The 10,661-nt window shown below is 43.0% G+C and overlaps 1 long non-coding RNA gene across 1 annotated transcript in view; it reads right to left on the bottom strand.

The window, feature by feature from the left end:
• Nucleotides 1-3,067: 3,067 nt before the first annotated feature.
• Nucleotides 3,068-10,661, bottom strand: part of LOC138266579 (uncharacterized) — a 273,689-nt gene continuing 266,095 nt past the window's right edge. The window contains exon 3 of the long non-coding RNA XR_011199554.1: nucleotides 3,068-3,189. This is a non-coding gene — a long non-coding RNA (uncharacterized lncRNA). The remainder of the gene's footprint in view (nucleotides 3,190-10,661) is intronic.

Genomic DNA, 10,661 nt, shown 5'->3' with positions numbered 1-10,661 from the left:
CTCCCTCCACAGATGATTCCCCTTCTGAGGAAGATGAATTTCCTCCTTGTGCAGAATCTACACCAGAGGAGCTGGCAGCAGACACTGCTGAGCTTTTGGGTGGAGGGGGGCTGCCAGGGAAGAGCTGAGTGTGGCACACCAAACCTGTCCCACATTAGAGGGTCTCAAACAGCAAGCTGTCAAGCAGCAAAATGGGGATGTCAGTGACATTCATAGAGTATATTGGGAAGATAACCTCTTGTACACAGAGTCAAGGGACCTAAAACCTGGAGCAGCCGGGAGATTGGTCATTCCCCTGCAGTACAGAGGGTTTCTTCTCACTCTAGCACATGACATTCATTTGGCTGGGCATTTGGGCCAGACGAAAACTTGGGAAAGACTTGTCCCCTTGTTTCACTGGCCTCATATGTCAGAGGACACCAAAGATTTTTGCAAATCTTGTGTGACCTGCCAAGCCAGTGGCAAGACTGGTGGCACTCCAAAGGCCCCTCTAATTCCACTTCCAGTGGTTGGGGTGCCCTTTGAAAGGGTAGTGTTGAAGTAAGCCTCAGCAATGCCTACTAGTGCAAGGGGTTCACCTTTCTCTGCACAAAGTCCTTAGACCATGTAGGAAGACGTTGGCACAGAAACTGGAATAAAAGACAAAAGTTTATTAACCTCATGAGGTGGTACTACAGTTCAAACAGCACCCTAGGGTAATGTCTGAAGTAGCATACTGAACTGAGAGAGCATGGTCCTTTTATACCCACACAGGGGCTAAAAGGAGATGGTACAATTATGGAAACAAGACTTGTATACATGTAAGGTCCTGTGGAAAATGCACAGTCGACAGGTAGGAGGAGCTAACAGTTTCCAAGGACTAACAGCTGCAGACCTTACTGAGCATGTGCGAAAGTAAGAGATGCTAAATATAACTTGTCACTAGGCAGATTTCAAGAGCAGTTAACAGAAAGGTAGGACAGAGCACATGGTGAGCACATGGCAGCATGTAGCAGAGAAAATGGCTGCCATGAATACAAAATGGATTCCGCAAAATGTTCACAATAGTTACTAAATACAAGATGTCTTCTGCTAATGCTTAATCTAATCACTGCTAAATTACAACAGACGACCCTTTCAGCATTTGCTGAAGACATTCATCTTTCTGGGATAATCTAAATATTCATCCTGTATATTTATGCTCATCATTTCAGCTATTTCCTTATCTAACATATGTTGTGCCTTCATTTCTGTAATATTTCTTTTGGTAGGCATACAAGCAGTAATACACATGGAGCAGAACATTGGACCACACTGAATACAGATACAGCATGTAAAAAATATTGCAATTATTACACACAGGATAGTCAGTAGTTTCCAGCCCCAGGCGGAAACAAGAGCCCAAAACCATCCAGAAAAAGTCCAAGTACCAGTCTCTGTATGGATTTCTGCAGCAATTTTATGCAATTTAGATATTGCATCATATACTGAAGGTGAGTGATCTGGGATAAAAACACAACAACTACTACCGATGATTCGACATGCACCACCTCGATCAGCTAATATCACATCTAGTACCATACGATTTTGGAGCGCTACAATCCTCGCAACTTGGAGCTCCTCAGTAATATTCCCAAGTGCCAGAGCTGCCTGATTGGTAACTGCTTCCATAACCCTAGTCAATTGTCTCAATTTCCTACTGTTTAACGCAACACCTACAAAGGGGAACAATCCTAAATTAAAATCAACATATTGTTGCAGGCTAGTATCCGTTTGGTCTACCTCATTTGTACTTATTTCCCTTTTATATCTATTGTTAATGATGTCATTGAACAGTTTTAAATCTCAGTGATATGATGCAGGAGCCAAAAACACAGGGGGTAATAGAAAAGATACATAACACACACCTGACCACCCAACAGGTAGTTGGTAATATCCATAGTTACCACAAACAAAATATGTATTATGTGAAGCTGTAAAACTACTATTATTTACACCCTCAATAGTTAAAATCAAGGTACAATCGCTTATCCCTACTGGAATTCGTCCAATGCTTCGTATACATAAATCTGCTTTAGTTTTTGTAATAGAAATCACAAATTGTTCTTTCTTGTCAGAGTCTCGTATATTTGTGAAGACATATGGTATTGAAATATTGTCCGGTTGATACTCTTCCGATTCCCATTTAGTTCCTTTAGCTTGGGGATTCCCATCTTTGTCTTGGTAGCATACTTTATTAAGGCGAAAAAGAAGTCCGCCCTCTGTACGTTTTCCAGATGCAAACAAAAGCATGTACCAAGCTTGACAAGAACCATAGTGTGAAAAAGGAAGAGGAATGAAAGGTGTTCCTCCTTTCTTTTGATGCGCAGGTATCATTACACATACCCAACAGTTAGTAGTATTTGTAGCATTATGAGTATGATGCAACATCTGAATGCAAGTATTATTGAAGTACGATTGACGGTGCTTCTGCTCCTGATAGGGAAGCGTAAAGTAATAGTGATCCTCTGGTACTGGAGTAGTGGCAACAAAAAAACTCACGAGCAGGAGACTTCTTTTCAATAAACCAGGTGATTTTTGCTGTAACCACCAAAACAACAACAAACCCCATAATACTAATGATCAATTTGTTATTCATTTTAGCAACAGTGATAATCGACCCTTTCAGAAACGAATTAAAAACAATCGTTGGAGCTCTTATCCCTGGGCAGCCGCTGATTTCTTCACCACGGGCCTAGACGGGTGTCACTACTCTAATGCACGGCTGATCCCTCCCCCTTGCCACATTGGCTCTCCGTTTCACTAACCCAGGGCGGTAGCTCAACCAGTCTTTTCAAAACAATTTTCAGAGTCTTTCCTTGGTCTCAAATTATATCGCGACACTCCAGAAGTCGTATGGTCCGGGAAGACCTCTGCAGATTCGTCAGGTGATATAGCACGGCCTTTCTCCGTAGTCAAAATCTCTCGATGATCGGTCAGCTCAGCAGGTTCCACCAAGGTAGGTAGCACTCTCTTGCAGTGAGTACTATGGACCCAATTCTTTCGGTTCGTCACTCGAACTGCTGTCCTTGTCGCAAGGAGCACCTGTTCTGGGCCTCGCCACCTTGGTTCCAAGCTGCTTGATCTTTCAAAAGACTTAATCATCACCTGGTCACCCGGTCGGAGTTCATGGCCTTCACCTGTAGATCTGTCAGGAAGTGCTTCTCGAACCTGTTGATGAATAGAAACCAAATTGTCGGTTAACTGTGCCAAATAATCATTCATCAGGACACAAGGTACATCATATACAGATTTTGGTTTGGGAACTCCCCAAATATTCATTGGTCTCCCAAATACTACTTCATAGGGGCTAAGGCCAAGTCGGGAGTGTGGCACTGACCTAATAGACAATAATGCTAATGGTAATGCATCCGGCCAAGTTAAGGATGTGGAAGCCTGTATCTTCGCTAATTTCAGCTTCAATGTAGCATTATACCTTTCCACCAACCGTGCTGATTGTGGGTGGAAAACCGCATGGAACTTCTGTGTGATACCTAATCCTTTCAGGACATACTTAATAACTTCCCCAACAAAATGAGGTCCGTTATCACTCCATAAAAGTCTGCAAACACCAAACCTAGAGAAAAATTATTTCAAATGCACCTTTGCTGTGGTAATGGCAGTATTATCCTTTGTGGGGTACTCCTCTATCCATTTACTGAAGGCACAAACCACCACCAAGACATACTTTAAATTGTTGCAGCGTTCAAGCTGAATATAATCCATTTGTAGAACTTCAAAAGGTGCAGTTGGTGTAGCAAACCCTCCTGCAGGAGTACGTGTCCCTTTTCCAGGATTGTATTGTAAGCAGATCAAACAAGACAGTACTACTCTCTTAGCTGTGCTGGAAATTTCTGGATGCTCCCAAACTTGCGTAAGCAACTTCGTTATTGTTGAAGCTCCAACATGTGCCAGCCCATGTGCCATCTGAACCATAGGTTGTACAAAAGCTATAGGCAATTTCCATTTATCCATCTGCTTATTCCGCCAACAGCCCTCATCTTCCAATTCTCCATCTTTAGACCATTGCTCACGTTCTTTCACAGAAGCAGATTTCTGTATATCTAATACGTCTTGTCTAGCATTATGCCAACATTCAGCTTGTGACTTCACTACATACATAGAAGTAGTACTTCGCTGCATCGCAGTCTCACGTGCTACACGGTCTGCAAGAGCATTACCTTGCCCTATCTTATCGGTCACTTTCTTATGTGCACTACATTTCACAATAGCTAGTTTATTTGGATATGTCAATGCAGTCAGGAGGTTATGCACTAATTATCCGTGCATTATCTGCATCCCGTGGGATGTGAGAAAACCTCTCTCCTTCCAAAGCAAACCAAAATCATGAACCACTCCAAAAGCATAGCGGCTGTCTGTGTAAATGTTCACACTTAAATCAGTACTAAGCTCACATGCTCGTGTCAAAGCTATTAGTTCAGCTGCTTGAGCTGACTTCTGTGGTATACGAGCTGTCTCCACTACCGTGTGTATTGTGGTGATTGCATATGCAGCTGAGGTCGTACCATCTGGCAACTTCAAACAAGACCCATCAACCCACAGTTCCCCGTCTACATCTAAAAGGGGCGTATCTTGTAAATCAACACGACCCTTTGTCTGTTCTTCGGTAAGGAATATACAATCATGTGTTTCTTGTGACTGAGGCTGAGTCACCAGATATGGCAACAAAGTAGCTGGATTTAGTGTTGCACATCTCTTCAGTGTAATGTGAGGAGCCAACAATGTCAACTCATAACCTGTCATACGGGCGCTAGTTAAATGTTGTGTCTTTGTTTGATTTAAAAGAGCATCAACCGCATGGGGTACTAGCACCAACAGCTTATGTGACAAAACTATCCCTTCACTCTGACATATTGAGACAGCTGTTGCGGCAACTGAACGAAAACACCCAGGCAACGCTCGAGCGACAGGATCAAGTACTGCTGAAAAATATGCACAGGAACGCTGCTTATTGCCATGTGTCTGTACTAAAACTGACAATGCACATCCATCTTTCTCGTGTACGTAAAGTGCAAAAGGCTTCATGTAATCTGGAGTACCTAACACTGGTGCAGAACAAAGGGCTTGTCGCAGCTGCCGGAAAGCAGTCTCACATTCATCTGTCCATTGGAGGGGTATTGGAGTATCTTTAGTCAAAAGTGCTAGCAAAGGTTTGGCAATGTGTGAAAACCCTAATATCCATTGCCTACAAAAAGAAGTAAGACCAAGGAATGCACGAACATCTTTCTGGGTAGAGGGTACTGGTGTGTCTAAAATTGCTTGAATACGAACTGATGTAAGTGCACGGCCCTCCTTAGACAAAAGGTGACCTAAATAGGTTACCTTTGGTCTACAATATTGCAATTTCTTTCGTGACACTTTATGATGGTGTGAAGCAAGAAAAGAAAGTAAGGACAAAGTGCACTTTTCACATTGCTCCGGGGTATCAGCTGCCAACAAAATATCATCAACATATTGTATGAGAGCCACACCTTCAGGCAAAACAAAAGAATCAAGTTGTCGTTTTAACGCCTGACTATAAATACTTGGACTCTCTGTATCGCCTTGAGGAACTCTGCAAAATCTATATGATCGTTTATTCAAAGTAAAACCAAACAAATATCGGCTGTCAGGATGAATAGGGATCGAAAAGAAAGCATTCTTCAAGTCTATCACAGAGAACGTAGTTGCTGTCGGGGGAACCAAAGTAAGGAGTGTCGTGATGTCAGATACCAAAGGAAATTGTGGTATCACAATCTTATTGACTTCTCGTAAATCAATAATGAATCAGTAAATCCTAGTATCAGTATCCTTTTTCAGAATAGGAAGAATTGGACTGTTACAAACATTAAACAGAACTTCCTCGACAACTCCAACTGCAATAAGATCATGCACAATTCGTGTGAGTGCTTCTTCGCCCTCCTGTGAAATTTTGTATTGAGGCAAACGTGGCAATACAGCTCCCTCCTTGATACTAATATGTACCGGTGGAATAATCATTTGTCCCACATCATTATCTGAAGTAGCCCACAAAGTACTAGGGAGTGAAGCTAATGCAACATCCTCTTTAACAAGACAAACTCTTTCCATCACAGGATGATTATCATTTAAAATAACACGCACCCCTTCAGGAGAGCATCGTATTGTAGCTCTGAAATACTTGAGCATATCAAGACCCACAATATTGTCTGGTGTATTTGGAGAAAGCAAAAATGGACATGGAGCAGTAAATTTATCAACATGGAATGCAAGTGGTTGTGACAATGGGCTAGTGGAAGGTGTTTCATCGAAACCTATCGATGTAATGGTTAAGCCAGACAGGGGAGCCCTTGGAATCAATTGTTTAGACAAGGCGCTACGAGTAGCTCCTGTATCAACCAGAAACTGATCAGTAAGACCCAAAACATGTGCTGTAACATAGGGACCCCTCTGATCTACTGGAACTTCAACTGATTCCTTACCCCATCCTAGGCAATCCTATGCATAAGCAGAATCTTGGAAATCAGGCTGCACATGATCAGACATCTGGTATTGGTTCCGTCTATCAAAAGTGTTAAACCCATCCTGCCCTCGTGTATTAGCATCAACCCTAGCATGATCATTTGTGCTTCTTCTAGGTCCTGAATATCCTGAGCGATTTCTCATTTGTCCCCGACCACGTGAACACTGCTGAACACGTAGTGCTGGACAATCGGCAGCCCAGTGCCCAAATTTCTTACAATACGCACCCTGATCATCAGACAAATTCGAACGAGTGTAAGAAGAACCATAAGATCCACGTCCACCTCTATCACTACCTCTAAAAGGCGGACCATAAGCTTGAGCCAACATAACCTTCGTCTTTAATTCTTTAATCTTTTTCTCCTCGCTACCTTTTGCTTCTAATTCCTGTCGTTCATAATACTGAGCCATAGTCAAAAGAGAAACCGGAGTAGAGGTAGTCCATGAACTTTCACTAGCTTTTAGACGACTAGCTATTCCTGGTAACAGATTTGCAACATATTTATCGACGAACAAATGTCTGCCCGTATCATCTGACAATGACTGACCGCTAAAATCATGAAATGCTTCTTCAAAGCATGGAAAGAAATCAGAGACCGATTCATCTGCCTTTTGTTTACAGGACGCTAAAACAGTCCAATCTCTCTTTTTAGGGGGAATAATCGTTTTCAACTTAACTAATATGGCTGCAGGAAGATCTAGAATCAACTGATATGGCTTTTCCGCAGGTTCCCTATCCCCGTCCATCTGTTCTATTTCTTTCCATGATGCCCCAAAAACTGTACGATCATCAATTTTACGAACAGTTCTCCACATATCTGGCGGTAATATCAATCCGAAAAATAAATCAATGTCAGCCAAAGTCATAGTACAAGAACTAATTGCTCCCTCAACTTCCTCATAAAAGGCAGCTGGATTTTTCCGCGGGTCAGGTAATGCTGTTTTAAGTGCCAGTACATCTGCCATATTCCAAGGAGTATACACCCAATTATAAATAAAATAACCCTTAGCATCAACAGAAGTTTTATCATCATTTGTACCCAATCCTTTAGGAGGAACATACAAAGGCGCGGCCTCCCGCATTGGTTTCGCGTGAACTATCATAGTCTTATCTGTTTCAAAGATGGAAGCTTGCACCCCTTCGGTCTGAGATGCTCGTGCAACTGCGTCCGCAGCCCTTTTCTCTTCTTGCAAACGGACTGCCACAACATAACACAACACAACATAATTTCATTAAAAGCCTGATTGCATCAGCCACCTGAGAGAAAACAAAAAGACCATCACGCATTTGCTTATGATCAGCTGCTACATCATCGGGCTCTAACTCATCAGAATATTTCCGATATAGTTCAATAACTTCTGAGCCAAATGCCTCAGTAAAATATAGCTGCTCCTTTTCCGTCCACCCTTTCATGTTGTCTAAAAGTTCAGAAGCAGAAACAACGCTACAAATTGTTTTACGAGCAATAGATCTAAGCTCAGACGCACGGTCAGCTGGCAGCATAGAGCGACTCTCCCGCATCTTCTGTTGCTCCGAACTGGAGACTTTAGGTAACTCATGAGGGGCAGAAGGGACGACATACGGAGGTGGAGGGCGATCTAGTAACAATAAATCATCATGTGGTTTATTAAGGATAGGATAGAGAGGTTGCCTAACAGTGTATTGGCCAGTTACCTGTAGCTTACGTTCTTTCTCTTCTAGCTCCTTTAAGTCACTTATTTCTTTCTTTCTCATTTCCAATGCTTTCATATATACATTCTTCCGCTGCTCTTTCACAAGCAAGGCTTGCTCACGCTTCACTCGTCCACGCGCTTCTTTCTCCCACATTCGTACACAGTCAAACATATCTTGCCTAGACTTTCGCTGACACATACATTGTTCCAAATACTCAATCTTTCGCAAATCAAATGACCCATGCATAGGCCAACGTAACTCAGGATCCGCGCGGGTGTATTTATTCCATAATGTGCTGTACATTATAGAAGAAAGACCATGTTCAACATACATATCTCTATTTGGCGTCCCCTCTGGGGGTGCCGGTTGCAATTCTTCCAATCTCAAATTGGTACCATTACAAAAGCAACACATCCTACGAAGTGCGCTAAAAACAGGCATGCCAAAAATAGTGCAGAATATGCAATATTATAATCAAAGTAGCACTTAAGGTGCCGTTCAAATCAAAATTAAATTGGAGAAAATTCTCCTCATTACCTGCCTATATAAATTACAATTTATATATCAAATCCAAAGAATACAAATTGACTAGTCACCCAAATCACGAAAGCCACAGTAAGTAGTGCTAAACTACATTACCAAACACAGGCATCAAAACCCACAGCAAGTGCCGTAAAACGGCTCGTACCAATCACAGAGTGTCCAGGTTCCAACTGCCAAGTTCTAAAATTGACCAAATGGTCACTGCATGACGAATGAACAAAAAGGATCTCAGTCGAGGACCGGCGCCACCTGGATGGTCAAATCAGAAAGAAGGGAAAAACGCTGTGGTTGCCAAGACTCGGGTCTCCTCAGGCATTGATCGTCCGCAGCGAGATTCCAATCCTTCGTCGCGACCAATCCTTTGGGCATCCGAGTCGCCGATGAGTCCCTGTTCGGGTGCCAATTTGTTGAAGTAAGCCTCAGCAAGGCCTACTAGTGCAAGGGGTTCACCTTTCTCTGCACAAAGTCCTCAGACCATGTAGGAAGAAGTTGGCATAGAAACTGGAATAAAAGACAAAAGTTTATTAACCTCGAGAGGTGGTACTACAGTTCAAACAGCACCCTAGGGTAATGTCTGAAGTAGCACACTGAACTGAGAGAGCATGGTCCTTTTATACCCACACAGGGGCTAAAAGGAGATGGTACAATTATGGAAACAAGACTTGTATACATGTAAGGTCATGTGTAAAATGCACAGTCGACAGGTAGGAGGAGCTAACAGTTTCCAGGGACTAACAGCTGCAGACCTTACTGAGCATGTGCAAAAGTAAGAGATGCTAAATATAACTTGTCACTAGGCAGATTTCAAGAGCAGTTAACAGAAAGGTAGGACAGAGCACATGGTGAGCACATGGCAGCATGTAGCAGAGAAAATGGCTGCCATGAATACAAAATGGATTCCGCAAAATGTTCACAATAGTTACTAAATACAAGATGTCTTCTGCTAATGCTTAATCTAATCACTGCTAAATTACAACAGTAGGGGTTGACATAGTTGGGCCCCTTGAGCCTCCTACTGCTTCAGGCAATAGATTTATCTTAGTGGTAGTGGACCATGCCACAAGATATCCTGAAGCCATACCTTTAAGGATCACTACAGCTCCTGCAGTGGCAAAGGCCCTCCTGGGAATTTTTTCCAGGTTGGATTTTCCTAAAGAGGTAGTATCAGACAGAGGCAGCAACTTCATGTCTGCATACTTAAAAGCAATGTGGAAGGAGTGTGGTGTTACCTACAAGTTCACCACCCCTTACCATCCACAGACAAATGGTCTGATTGAGAGGTTTAATAAAACTCTCAAAGGAATGATAATGGTACTCCCTGAAAAACTCAGGAGGAGATGGGATGTCCTGTTACTTTGCCTCCTTTTTGCTTACAGGGAAGTACCCCAAAAAGGAGTGGGCTTCAGCCCCTTTGAACTCCTCTTTGGGCACCCTGTAAGAGGTCCACTTACTCTTGAGAAGGAGGGTTGGGAACAACCTTTAAAAGCTCCTAAACAGGACATAGTGGATTATGTACTTGGCCTAAGATCCAGAATGGCTGAGTTCATGAAAAAGGCCAGTAAGAACCTTCAGGCCAGCCAGGAGCTGCAAAAGCAATGGCATGATCCACTACCAACCAGGACAGAAGGTGTGGGTATTGGAGCCTGTGGCCCATGAGCACTCCCAGACAAATGGAGTGGACCCCATCTAATTGTTGAGAAAAAGGGTGAGGTTACCTATTTGGTAGACCTGGGTACTGCCAGGAGTCCCCTTAGGGGCATGTCTACTGCCTGAAACCCTACTATGACAGGGCTGATCTCACCCTGCTCATGGCAACAGATGGGGGACAGGAAGAAGAGAGTGACCATCTCCCTGATCTCTTCTCCATCACTGAAGCAGATGCCTTAGTGGAGGGAGTAGTTTTAGCAGATTGTCTGACTGCAGA

This window comes from Pleurodeles waltl, chromosome 11 (genome assembly GCF_031143425.1).
Source record: "Pleurodeles waltl isolate 20211129_DDA chromosome 11, aPleWal1.hap1.20221129, whole genome shotgun sequence".
NCBI classification, from domain to species: domain Eukaryota; kingdom Metazoa; phylum Chordata; class Amphibia; order Caudata; family Salamandridae; genus Pleurodeles; species Pleurodeles waltl.
The sequence above is the reverse complement of the archived record's forward strand: the minus strand, read 5'-3'. Positions and strand labels throughout refer to the sequence as shown.